The sequence below is a fragment of the Schistocerca americana genome, chromosome X (genome assembly GCF_021461395.2).
Source record: "Schistocerca americana isolate TAMUIC-IGC-003095 chromosome X, iqSchAmer2.1, whole genome shotgun sequence".
NCBI classification, from domain to species: Eukaryota; Metazoa; Arthropoda; class Insecta; order Orthoptera; family Acrididae; genus Schistocerca; species Schistocerca americana.
The window spans coordinates 985049139-985063087 of record NC_060130.1 but is presented as its reverse complement, the minus strand read 5'-3'; positions in this window follow the sequence as shown (position 1 = coordinate 985063087).

Below are 13949 nucleotides of genomic sequence, written 5' to 3'. Positions count from 1 at the left end.
GGTAATGATGATGATGTGGGTAGGAATCACAAAGACTCTATAATATTGAGATCTTGGGAACGTAGTGGCCAGGAGAGATGCGAAAATTCATCCTAGGGCTCACAAAACCAGTCGTAGTCGTTGCGACCTGTGTGAATAGGGGCACTGTCTTCTAGGAACAGAGTATCACCACTGACAAACAACCATTGTACCGTGGGATGGACCAGATCAGTCAGAATGGTCACATAATCCTTCACAGTAATGTGACATTGAAGAGGAACAACGGGGGCCACTGTGTGCCACGATGTGGCTGCCATAAACATCACCTAACCCACTCTATCTTTCACTCCTAGGACGTAAACTAGGTTACACCCTGTAAACAATGAAACACGACTCATCCGACCAAATGACTTCCTTCCATTGCTCCATAGCCCAGGTTTTATGGCTTGAGCAGCAGGACTTCATGTCACGGCTGGTATGATCACTGATGAGTGATTTTGGAATTCCATCATTCCATGCAATTATCTGCATCTGGAGCTCCCTTCGTGTTGTTTGGATGCTGACAGAGCTCGCGAGTGTGACAGTCAGTTCTGCTGTGAGTTTTGTAGCTGTCATCCTCTTGTTTCTCGTCACAGACCTCTTCAACAATCGGTTGGCACGCTCACTCAACACACACTATCATCGCATTGTGACTTTGCGGAGGGTATTCCTCCGTTTTAATTTATGCGGTAGAAACCTTCTGTATATGTCTCTTGAAATACGAAATATTTCAGCTGTCTTTGTTACAGAAGCACCTGTCATACAGGCACCATCAGTTTGCCCATGTTCGAATTCACTTAGCTCCAACATAGTGCGCTCACATTTACACAGAACGCTGTTCTGAACACGACCAACACTTGCTGCGCGGGATTAGCCGAGCGGTCTCAGGCGCTGCAGTCATGGACTGTGCGGCTGGTCCCGGCGGAGGTTCGAGTCCTCCCTCGGGCATGGGTGTGTGTGTTTGTCGTTAGGATAATTTAGTTTAAGTAGTGTGTAAGATTAGGGACTGATGACCTTAGGAGTTAAGTCCCATAAGATTTCACAAACATTTTTGACTAACACTTGCAACGTACTGATGACATTGCACCAGTGCCATTCGTCTTTGGCAACAATAGCGCACCCTGTAGGCTTGGCTATCATCAGCATTTATATGTCCGTGCTTGCATATCTCGCGGAATTCATATATTTCTGTCCAACCCGTGTATGAAACGTATGGTACAGTATTCATTCTGGATTTCTGACGTTGTGCTTTAGTCATTAATGCAATAGTTTTGTTCTTTCACCGTCAATGACGAGCAGTTGTAATATTATGAAATGACTTTCTTGTAAATGATTAAAAACGAATATGTAAATTATGTAAAGTAGACACTCTGGTAATGACAGGGAGCTTGCTTTTTTAAAAATCAGACAATGGTAACAGAATCTGTGGAATGTGAGAAGTGATATGAACAGTCGGAAGACAGCTGCGACATACTTCAGGCACCATGCTGCAGCCAGCCGCTCTGGCCGAGCGGTTCTAGGCGTTTCAGTCCGGAACCCCGCGGCTGCCATGGCAGCAGGTTCGAATCCTGCCTTGGGCATGGATGTGTGTGATGTTAGTTCGGTTTAAGGAGTCCTAAGTCTAGGGGACTGATGGCCTCAGACGTTAAGTCCCATAGCGCTTAGAGCCATCCACGCTACGACGAAAATAGCGCGCCCAAGAGTGTGCGAGCATGGCAACTGCGTGATGGCAATGTGTTTGGCAAGGCATTGTCGGTAAGGTGGGTGTGAAGTTTGATAGCCGCAGCACAATGGCCAATAATGAAGAAACTTCCAGGAGATTACTAAAGAAAAAAACTTTCTGGCTACATTGTTTTGAAAAGTTATCCACAGCTGAAAACTGAGCCTCAACCAAGTAATTTTTACCACCAAAAGCTACATCATAACATCAGCTTCAACTCACTGGAGACTTCACCGTCTCAGACGGACAGAACTGTAAGAGACTTGCCTATGTCATAGAACAATTGTTTGGATAGCTGACTGAATGTGTTAAAATCTAATCTTTATCCTGAAGTACATAATTTATCTGACACATTACTAGCATAAGGAGGATCCTTTACCTATCACCTTAACAAAAATGTATCAAAGTATTAAACACAGATAAAGACTTTAATAAAAAATATAAATATGTCACAAAGTAAATTTTAACTTTATTTATTGCACTGTGAAAGTACTTCTGGCTGGTTAATGAAAATTATTACGTTTTTTTCATGACAGAATATTAATTACCATTAAAGTAGGTGACTTCGTGACACTTTTAGCACTTTTTGTAACAGAACCTTTTACGAGTATGTACTGTAACAATTAATTTCTTCATACATGGAATTTTATAACATTTGTCCTTGAACTTTGATGAAAATAAAGTTTTTGTATGCAGTGAGGTACTCAGATTATGGAATACTTTTGTTACAAAGTTAACCCCCCTCCTCCCCCTCCCTCAGCAATCAACCTAATGTCTAATACAGGAAAAGTACAGTGAAATTCATCTGTCAAAAATATGGGCTGACCAAGTGTTCGCCGGCTGAAGTGGCCGTGCGGTTAAAGGCGCTGCAGTCTGGAACCGCAAGACCGCTACGGTCGCAGGTTCGAATCCTACCTCGGGCATGGACGTTTGTGATGTCCTTAGGTTAGCTAGGTTGAAGTAGTTCTAAGTTCTAGGGGACTAATGACCTCAGCAGTTGAGTCCCATAGTGCTCAGAGCCATTTGAACCATTTGAACCAAGTGTTCCATTAGACCGCAATGTTACAACATTGTTACAACCTCCCTCGGTTTTATGTGTTCTGCAGCGCGGGATTAGCCGAGCGGCCGGTGGCGCTGCAGTCATGGTCTGTGCGGCTGGTCCCGGCGGAGGTTCGAGTCCTCCCTCGGGCATGGGTGTGTGTGTTTGTCCTTAGGATAATTCAGTTAACTAGTGTGTAAGCTTGGGGACTGATGAACTTAGCAGTTACGTCCCATAAGATTTCACACACATTTGAACAGTTTTTATGTGTTTTGTTTTAAAAATACAGTCCATTTCACTAACTGAGTTGTCAGTGGAGCTGACGGTCATGTAAGGAAGATTTACCGGATTCCCTGTACTGTCATGGCATTTCCCCTTGATGAGAGGACTCATAATGGGTGCACTCGGCCTCGTGAGGCCAGCTGAAGAGCTACTCGACCAATTTATAGCGGTTTTAAGGTGAAGAAGCCCTACATTGACTGGGAGAGGAGTCTGCTGACCACATCCCCCTCCATGAAGCATCCGATGACGCTATTGGCGGAGGATGACGTGGTAGTCGGTCAGACCCCATTGATTCGTATAGAGCCAGAACGCAGAAGATTAGCTTTCACCTTTCCTTTGCATGAAAATACAAAAACATTTGCCACAGGGTTTGCCAATTTGTTGAGATCTATTTTCCTACTTTTCTTAAAATGCAAATATTTATAGGGTTGTACGCATAGAAAAAAAATAAGAATAGAAAATTAAACTAAATTAAGTAAGTTAATCAAACATAATTATTGCTCAGTTACTTACGCATCCATTAAGCGGAACCGTATGAGAAAAGAACAGGTCGCAACACTTAGATTAACACAACATTCTCTAAAAAATGTAATTAGTTGAATCTGTCAAACACATACATACAGATTCAGAGGCATGTAAAAAATAGAATCATGGCACATTTAATGTAGTATTCTGAGCAATTGTATGCTATATTTGGAAACAAGGCCCCAGGGCGACAAAAGTCATAAAGGATTTTCTGATGCTATAGCCAGAAAAGGAATTGCAGTCTTTTCTAAGGATAATAAGTCAATATGGAAGGTTTGTAACAAAATTTGCCGAAATTTCACTACCACTAATTCGGCTCTAACAGGAAGGGTAAAATTTCGATGGTCAGCATTGTGTCAAGAAGCATTTAGCCAACTGAAGGTATTGTTAACAACTGGACTGGTACAGTTTTTCTTAAATTATGAGAAGGAGTTTATACTCTCAAGCAACATGAGCAATTATACGCTCAGGTGTGAAATGAGTCAAGATGAAGTTGGGGCAGAACGTACAGTTGTCTATACACCACAAAAGTACAGTTATTTTGAAAGAACTTGTTCTACAACCGGGGAGAAAACGCTGAGTTTCCTGCATGGTACATCAAGCTTAACGCGATATCTGTATGGAAAGAGATTCAACGCCATAACAGATCATGCAGCTTTGAAGTATCTCTTGGGATTAAACTACCCGTCAAGTGGGTTAATGCTCTAGGAATTTAAACTCAGCTAATTCAATTTTAAATATAATCATCGACCTGGCAAGAAATACAGGAATGCAGGTGTTCTCATTTAAAAGCTTTCTGAGTTACAAAGAGTGTGAGCCACTACTGCGAAATGGCAGAAAGCACAAGCTCAGAATGACAGTTGCAACCTATATGCAGTTTAAGTACTCAAGCATTGAGCATTACAGGCTGTTGTATATGCAAACATAGTTCGGACTTTATGTTGTGGAACCATAATTCAAAATAAAACATTGTCTTTTTACTAAACCACTCACATGTCTTCCTAATTCCTTTAATGATGTTCGTTGTCTGCAGTTTCACTTGACATACTATTTATTTCTGCAGGTACGTGTGCTGTCACAAAGCCTGTCCTATAATCTAAGGAAATAAGTTTTTTCTCTTTCCAATGGCTGAAGAAAACTTTTGTAGATTTAATCTTTTATACAGAATGGTATGCACATACTCGTATATCGTATATCTTCAATCATATCAACTGCCAACATCTCTTCAAATTTATCGGTAGTAGCAGAAAATTTCGAAAAAAATTTGCAAACACGCTGTTCCACCTGCAAATAAAATAATGTTTTGACCATTTCAGGTGCAACGCATGTACTTGTATTTTACATCACATACAGCAGCGTTATGAAAGAACACACTGCTAAAGAACTATATGTTGCATGTCGATCCGGGTTGCATTACTTAAGGGTGGATGTAATAGATTTTGGTTCAAAAAAATCGGTTTTTCGAAAATATTATTTTCTTGATTTACACAGTTTAATATATGATGTGTGTGAATTTTATCGTGATAGCAGCTTTAGAAATGCCTTTAAAGTGTTAAACTGATTAACTCTACACTGGCGGTCACTCCCATCTTTGCTGCTGTAGCGGAATTTTTGTCAGTGTTAAGGCTAGTTGCTTTCGATATATTTGGCTGACATCTATATCTTTGCCGGAAAACTTTCCTGCATGTGGTTTATTCTCGTTTTGACAATACTAATACATATTAGTAGGTGGAAGGTTGAATTCGCAAACCTTTACGTAGAAGTCAAGATTTATCCAAAATGGGTGGTGGAAAAACTGTGTTTAGAAAACGAAGGTTTCATGGAAACTGGTTTACCATCAAAAAAGAGGAGGAGGAAGCAGTTCGAAATGAAGAAGCTCTCAGCTTCAACATCGAAACTTGGGACAGCAGAATTGTACATGGGCGTGGATGATGTTGATATGGATTCCACTGGATTCAGACTTATTGATTCAGAGCTTCTCTGCCACGCTATTTATGTATCAGCAATAGAAAAGTTGGAATGTCTTCGGCACATCCAAAAGAGGCTTGCTGGTAGGCTTCGTCGCTTGCTGAAAGAAAAGAATGGTGAAGTATTTGACGATGAAAAATCACTAGGTCGGAAAGGCAGGCTTACTCTGAAAGAAATTCATTCTCTTCAGTTATTTTATGAGAGAGCTATCAGGAAAACACTCATAATTTAGAGGCAATGAGGCGTGCTGTGTGGGCAATTTTTTTCCACAAACTATTCTCTGACCAAACACCAACGCACAATCTGTGTCCGAAAGACGATTGGTGTAAGTTCAGCAACAGAAATGAGAGGTATTCACATAAACACTCATAACTAGACCGCGGATTTTAGGTAAAAACCTATTTTGTTCCTGAGTTCCTATTTGCATAAAAATTTGTACTTATGTGTTTCATGGCTATTTACACTTAATAACGTTAATTCTATAGGACCTAAAAAAGCCTATTTCGACATTAGTGCCTATTTTTGCCTATTTTGGCTTTAATATCCTAAAAAGTGCCTATTTCATCTTATAAGACAGTGGCTCCAAATTTTTCCACACCATACGATGGATGGAAAAAAATATTTTCTGCCCAGCATGCAGCAAGGTGGCTAGTTGATATGCGCTCATGCTTCATATTTGCCTAACACTTCGGTCTTTTTTTATATTTTTATATCGCTATCCCTGTTAATACCAAATACTCTTTATAGGTGTTTTATTATTCATATGTAGAAAATAGATCATGGATCTTTAGGTTAAAACCTATTTTTTTTCCTAAGCTCCAATTTGCATATAAGTTGGTACTTATGCGTTTCATGACTAACTAAACTGAATACCGTTAATTCTATAGGACCTAAAATTGCGCATTTCGACGTTGACGCCAAATTTTTCCTATTTCGGCATCAAAATCCTAAAAGGTACCTATTTCGTTAATCTGACATAGAGTTCTTGTGTTTTCAAAGATTAGAAAAAGGAAGTAAACTTAGGGCTTTACGTCTCGTCGAAGGTGAAGGTCGTTAGAGACTGTTTACAATTCCTTTGCTTGTCTTACTACCAACAGCACTCGGCACGGTTGAATGGTCATCCATCCAAGCACGCGCCGAACACGACAGTGCTTAACTTCGGTGAGCGAATGGGAACCGGTCAAAGATTTGAGTTACACGTTAGAATCGAACGTGGGAGTACTAAATGTTATATTTGAAAATATTTCGTTCATAGGATTCTGACCAGCTGTGTATTTTTGCAAAGAAATGGTTTCATAGGCCTTAAGCTGAGTACGGATTAAAAAATCACAATGTTAATCGTAGACACCCTCTATAGCTAAATTACTACCCTTCGCGCATTTTCTCGCTGCTGTCCACAGGCAGTCCTGTCAAACTACTCTGTTTCGTGAAAGGTATTATACGTGAATTTTCCGGTTCGAAAAATAATTTGCCAGTAGTGAGATGTTTTCATCTGAAGCACCGATAGATTCAATTTGCTTGTTCAGAAGGGGCGGCCATCTGTCAGGTGCCATATGTCCAGCAACAAGTACGGTACTTCCCCTACCGCTCCCATGCACCTCAGTAAAAAAAAAAAAAAATAAAAAAAACAGGTCATCGTTCACTTTTCCCCAGCAAAAACAAATCAGTACATTGTGTAGCGACCGACGTGTTAAGTGTTACTGACCTTCTAAGTGCAAAATAAATTCTAGTTTCTGTGTGAAAATACTACGCCATGGCGGAAACAGCTAGTTCAAAGTCTACTCATATAAGGCAGTAGCTGCAAGATTTTCCGCATGATACAACAGATGGGAAAATTATTTTCTGCCAAGCATGCAACAAGGAGGTTAGTTGATGTTTTTCTTAGACTTCTTATTTTCCTGTCACTTAGGATTCTTTTTTATTGCTATCCTTTAGTAATATGAAATACTCTTTATATACGATTCTAAACTGCATTTCCCTTTTCTCTCGTATTAGGTTTCGAGTGTTAAGAAATTTCACTTAACTCATCGTGCAGATGGAATCGCACATAAAGCTAATGTTGAACGAAAGTCAAAATTGAAGCAAACTCTTTTAACTAATAAATCTAGTGAATCCTCCAAAATAAACAAGTTCTGCAGTGATTTGTGTCATGCACTTGTGGCAGCAGACATCCCCTTTTGGAAATTAGAAAACCCTATTTTCAGAGGTTTTCTTGAGAAGTACTGCCATCAGTCTATTCTTGCAGAGTCAACTTTATCTAAGAATTATGTTGATTCAGCTTACAATGCTGCACTGCACAGAATTTGAGAAGATGTTGGAGAATCTTGTATATGGATTCCTGTGGATGAAACTACTGACAGTCTTGGCCGTTACATTGCAAACCTGATTATTGGCAAGCTAGATCCAGATGCTCCATCCGGGGCTCATTTGATTTACTCAAAACGACTTGCGAAAACTAACCAATAAACAATAGCACAGTTTGTGAACAATGGGCTCAAGGTGCTATATCCAAACGGAGTGGATGAGAATAAGGTGCTTCTGGCCGTCACTGATGCTGCTGCATATATGATAGCAGCGTTTCAACTATTAAAAGTTTTCTACCCATTGATGCTGCACGTAACTTGTGTAGTGCATGGGATCAACCGCATAGTAGAGCAAGTAAGGCTACAATTTCCTAAAGTAAATAAAGTAATATCTATGGTGAAAAATTTTTTTGTTAAGGCACCATCAAGAATACAGGCATTCAGAGAACAGCTTCCAGATGTCCCATTGCCGCCAGAGCCCGTTGTCACCCACTGGGGCACGTGGCTGATAGCAGCAGAATACTATAGTACGCACCTCTCAGCTCTCCAGAAGGTGGTTGAAAATATACCGGAGGATGCTGCATCCGGTAACTGCGGCAATGGAGTTACTCAAAGATTCTTATTTAAAATGGGACTTATCTTACATTAGGACCCACTACACATTTATGGCAAGAATAATTTCACAATTAGAAGGCTCAGGGAGACCTATCTACGACAATATTTCTTTGCTTGAAGAAGTCAAACTGAAAATTAATGAAGCGTCAGGTGAAGTAGGGGAAAAAGTACAGACAAAAATGTAAACGGTTTTGGAGAAGAAAACTGGCCTGAAGGAGTTGTGTGGAGCTGCCGACATACTTAGTGGAAAATCCAGCACTCCTGACTGCAGCATTCCTGTCCAACGTGTGCCGAAAATGAAGTACGCCCCTGTCACATCTGTTGATGTAGAACGTTCTTTTTCAGCGTATAAATTGATTCTGACTGACAGGCGCCAGAGTTTTTCACTAGAGAACCTAGAAAAGATTTTGGTTATTTATTGTGAAGCCAACTATGGTCAGAATATGTGAAAGTACAAATGTATTAATTAAATCACTGCCCTTTTTTTTACGGAGGTCTTTATTTTGCAGGAACTCAAAAATATTTGGAGTTATGTTCAACATTAATGTTGTAGATTGCTGTGCTCTGTAACTGTGTAAATATTCATTCTCCTTGTTTTAATGACTAATAAGATGTTCATACTGTCAACACTGTGTATTTTAATTTTTTTTCTCTGCATCATTTTTATTAGAGCCTATTTTAGGTTTTATACAGCCTAAATGAACTACAGAAGGAGCCTATTTTAGGTGCCTAAAACACACTTTTTTACGACCTGAAAATCCATTGTCTACTCATAACCAGAACCTGTTATGAATGCAATTAAGCGCACATTCAGGTTTCTTGCCAACCCTGATTTATTGTGGAAGTGTGTTCACGGAAAGACACAAAATGCAAACCAAAGCCTCAATAATATAATTTTGATTAGATGCTCAAAAGGACATTCTGTGGACTTGAAGTGATGAAAATAGGTGTCTATGATGCAGTTTTATGTTACAATAACGGAAATAATGGCAGAACTGTAGTGCTGAAGAGAGTTAGTATAGAACCTGGTGTGTTTACAGCAAAAGCATTTTACACCATCGATGACGAAGAAATTGAAGAAATGTATGATGAAATAAAAGAAGTTATTCAAATTGTGAAGGGAGACGAAAATTTAATAGTCATGGGTGACTGGAATTCGAGTGTAGGAAAAGGGAGAGAAGGAAACATAGTAGGTGAATATGGATTGGGGGACAGAAATGAAAGAGGAAGCCGCCTGATCGAATTTTGCACAGAGCACAACATAATCATAACTAACACTTGGTTTAAGAATCATGAAAGAAGGTTGTATACATGGAAGAACCCTGGAGATACTAAAAGGTAACAGATAGATTATATAATGGTAAGACAGAGATTTAGGAATCAGGTTTTAAATTGTAAGACATTTCCAGGGGCAGATGTGGACTCTGACCACAATCTATTGGTTATGACCTGTAGATTAAAACTGAAGAAACTGCAAAAAGGTGGGAATTTAAGGAGATGGGACCTGGATAAACTAAAAGAACCGGAGGTTGTACAGAGATTCAGGGAGAGCATAAGGGAGCAATTGACAGGAATGGGGGTAATAAATACAGTAGAAGAAGAATGGGTAGCTTTGAGGGATGAAGTAGTGAAGGCAGCAGAGGATCAAGTAGGTAAAAAGACGAGGGCTAGTAGAAATCCTTGGGTAACAGAAGAAATATTGAATTTAATTGATGAAAGGAGAAAATATAAAAATGCAGTAAGTGAAACAGGCAAAAAGGAATACAAACGTCTCAAAAATGAGATCGACAGGAAGTGCAAAATGGCTAAGCAGGGATGGCTAGAGGACAAATGTAAGGATGTAGAGGCCTATCTCACTAGGGGTAAGATAGATACCGCCTACAGGAAAATTAGAGAGACCTTTGGAGATAAGAGAACGACTTGTATGAATATCAAGAGCTCAGATGGAAACCCAGTTCTAAGCAAAGAAGGGAAAGCAGAAAGGTGGAAGGAGTATATAGAGGGTCTATACAAGGGCGATGTACTTGAGGACAATATTATGGAAATGGAAGAGGATGTAGATGAAGATGATATGGGAGATATGATACTGCGTGAAGAGTTTGACAGAGCACTGAAAGACCTGAGTCGAAACAAGGCCCCCGGAGTAGACAATATTCCATTGGAACGACTGACGGCCGTGGGAGAGCCAGTCCTGACAAAACTCTACCATCTGGTGAGCAAGATTTATGAAACAGGCGAAATACCCTCAGACTTCAAGAAGAATATAAAATTCCAATCCCAAAGAAAGCAGGTGTTGACAGATGTGAAAATTACCGAACTATCAGCTTAATAAGTCACAGCTGCAAAATACTAACACGAATTCTTTACAGACGAATGGAAAAGCTAGTAGAAGCCAACCTCGGGGAAGATCAGTTTGGATTCCGTAGAAACACTGGAACACGTGAGGCAATACTGACCTTACGACTTATCTTAGAAGAAAGATTAAGGAAAGGCAAACCTACGTTTCTAGCATTTGTAGACTTAGAGAAAGCTTTTGACAATGTTGACTGGAATACTCTCTTTCAAATTCTAAAGGTGGCAGGGGTAAAATACAGGGAGCGAAAGGCTATTTACAATTTGTACAGAAACCAGATGGCAGTTAAAAGAGTCGAGGGACATGAAAGGGAAGCAGTGGTTGGGAAGGGAGTAAGACAGGGTTGTAGCCTCTCCCCGATGTTGTTCAATCTGTATATTGAGCAAGCAGTAAAGGAAACAAAAGAAAAATTCGGAGTAGGTATTAAAATTCATGGAGAAGAAATAAAAACTTTGAGGTTCGCCGATGACATTCTAATTCTGTCAGGGACAGCAAAGGACTTGGAAGAGCAGTTGAATGGAATGGACAGTGTCTTGAAAGGAGGATATAAGATGAACATCAACAAAAGCAAAACAAGGATAATGGAATGTAGTCTAATTAAGTCGGGTGATGCTGAGGGAATTAGATTAGGAAATGAGGCACTTAAAGTAGTGAAGGAGTTTTGCTATTTGGGGAGCAAAATAACTGATGATGGTCGAAGTAGAGAGGATATAAAATGTAGGCTGGCAATGGCAAGGAAAGGGTTTCTGAAGAAGAGAAATTTGTTAACATCCAGTATTGATTTAAGTGTCAGGAAGTCATTTCTGAAAGTATTCGTATGGAGTGTAGCCATGTATGGAAGTGAAACATGGACGATAAATAGTTTGGACAAGAAGAGAATAGAAGCTTTCGAAATGTGGTGCTACAGAAGAATGCTGAAGATTAGATGGGTAGATCACATAACTAATGAGGAAGTATTGAATAGGATTGGGGAGAAGAGGAGTTTGTGGCACAACTTGACCAGAGGAAGGGATCGGTTGGTAGGACATGTTCTGAGGCATCAAGGGATCACAAATTTAGTATTGGAGGGCGGCGTGGAGGGTAAAAATCGTAGAGGGAGACCAAGAGATGAATACACTAAGCAGATTCAGAAGGATGTAGGTTGCAGTAGGTATTGGGAGATGAAAAAGCTTGCACAGGATAGAGTAGCATGGAGAGCTGCATCAAACCAGTCTCAGGACTGAAGACCACAACAACAACAACCATCGACGAGAGCAGGGTCAATAAAGCTAACAGATCAGTGTCTTAGCTGCAAATATAGGCCAGGAAGATTCGAAGAGGAGAAAGGGAAACCTGTTGGATGAGGAGCATCAATACGGAGGATTTTAAAACTGAGGTAAAATTATTACATGTAGAAGTATTTTCTTTATTTCACATTTTATTACGTTATTAGAAGCCTTTTCTCAAAAAGCATACGCGCTAATGCTTTGAAATTTTCAGGAACTGTTCGAAACGTGTTGCTGTCTCCCTGGAACTAAAACACACGACATCCTGCAATCACATTCTGATTTTTAGGTGACTGTACGTAGAGAAAAAGTTAATTTTGGATGTGCAAAATTAAAAACTCTGTTAATGATATAGTTTGTTCCATTAATTAATTACTTTAGTTCAGTGGTCTTACAAACTTCTCAGGATACTACAGTAAAATTGTCAGATTGATCGCATGATTAGAATTTGAGTTATGGCTTTTTATAAAAAAGACAATAAACAATTAAAAGTTCAGATTTCTGGTAAAATATTAATCCTGCATATTTTATTACATTTATCAGTTAAAACACAGCTCTTTTGTTTTACACATGCAAGATTTTCGATTTGTACGTTAACAAATATGGCTATAATGATTTTTTAAATAAATGTTTATATCCCTCCTTAACAATAAATTCCGCCACTTGACATATTATAGTTTTGCTTAAATTTTCTGGGAGCCCCCACTGCCATTTAAAAGTGCATGTCTATTCCCATCCGATAGCCTTCTATCACGTCCGTTGTTAAATTTCTGTCTGCAGTCTCATTCCTGTTGGCCTTCTCGATCACGCGTCCTACACTACGGCTGACGGCATTCTCTCCGAATGTCGCTCGATCGCCAGCAACAGGTACGCGTGACTTCCATAGAAGAATTTCCCTTTTATCTGGGACTCATGTCAGCACGTCTGTTTCTTTCTATTCTGTTGCAGTTCGTACGATTTTAGTCAAGTTGTTTGGGAATTCTGTATTTACCTCCCTCGAAACCTCAGAAGGCAGCCCTCACAAAAATGCATCCTATGTCATCAGCTGATCCCCTTGGAGGAGAACCTTGCTAGTGTCATCATTCTTTGTTAACTCTTCTTCATCTTGTCCACAGAGTTATCAATAGACTCCCCCTGCTTTTGGGACACATTGTTCAGCGTGTCCCGTTAGTACGTACAGCTATTCTTCTTTTTTATCGTTGCAACAGCCCCGACATTAGACTGTCTAATGTTGGTGCACTGCGTAGCTCTTCATAATAAATTAAATACTCTTCAGAGTCTCATACTAAATGTAACTTCGTAGCGAGCAAATGTTGTTCCTCGGACCAATATCCCATTTTAGTGGTTGTTAACAAGTTATCCATGAATACTAACACATGCTCCTCTGCTTTATTAGAAAAAAAAAGACTCTGCAATAATGGTATTAGTGTCTAGGATGGATGTGAACGTAATGGATGAGGACTGTTCCCTCTTATCATCCCTCAATGCCTCTAACTGCTTGTATAAATCTGTATTGTCTGCCTGCATCTGTACACTTTTATTTAGTATGATCTCAAGGTCTTTTAAAGCGGTAACCTTCTCTACCCCCAGTTAAGACACGGCAAAGTTTGTTCCTACAATGCAAGGAAAATATATGACAGGAAAAGAACCAACGCCGAAACCATATTTGCACTGCACTAACGATGATGAAGTACCGTCGTAGACTGATGACCCAGAATACCACACACTCGTTTCTAGCAGCATTTCTGATACCTAACTGTAGCGGTTCACGTTGGTGTCTGCTAAGTAGTCACCCAAGAATTGCAGAATGATCATCTTGCCATCAGGGTGTTGAGGATAGGTGACCTCAGAGAATGGGTAA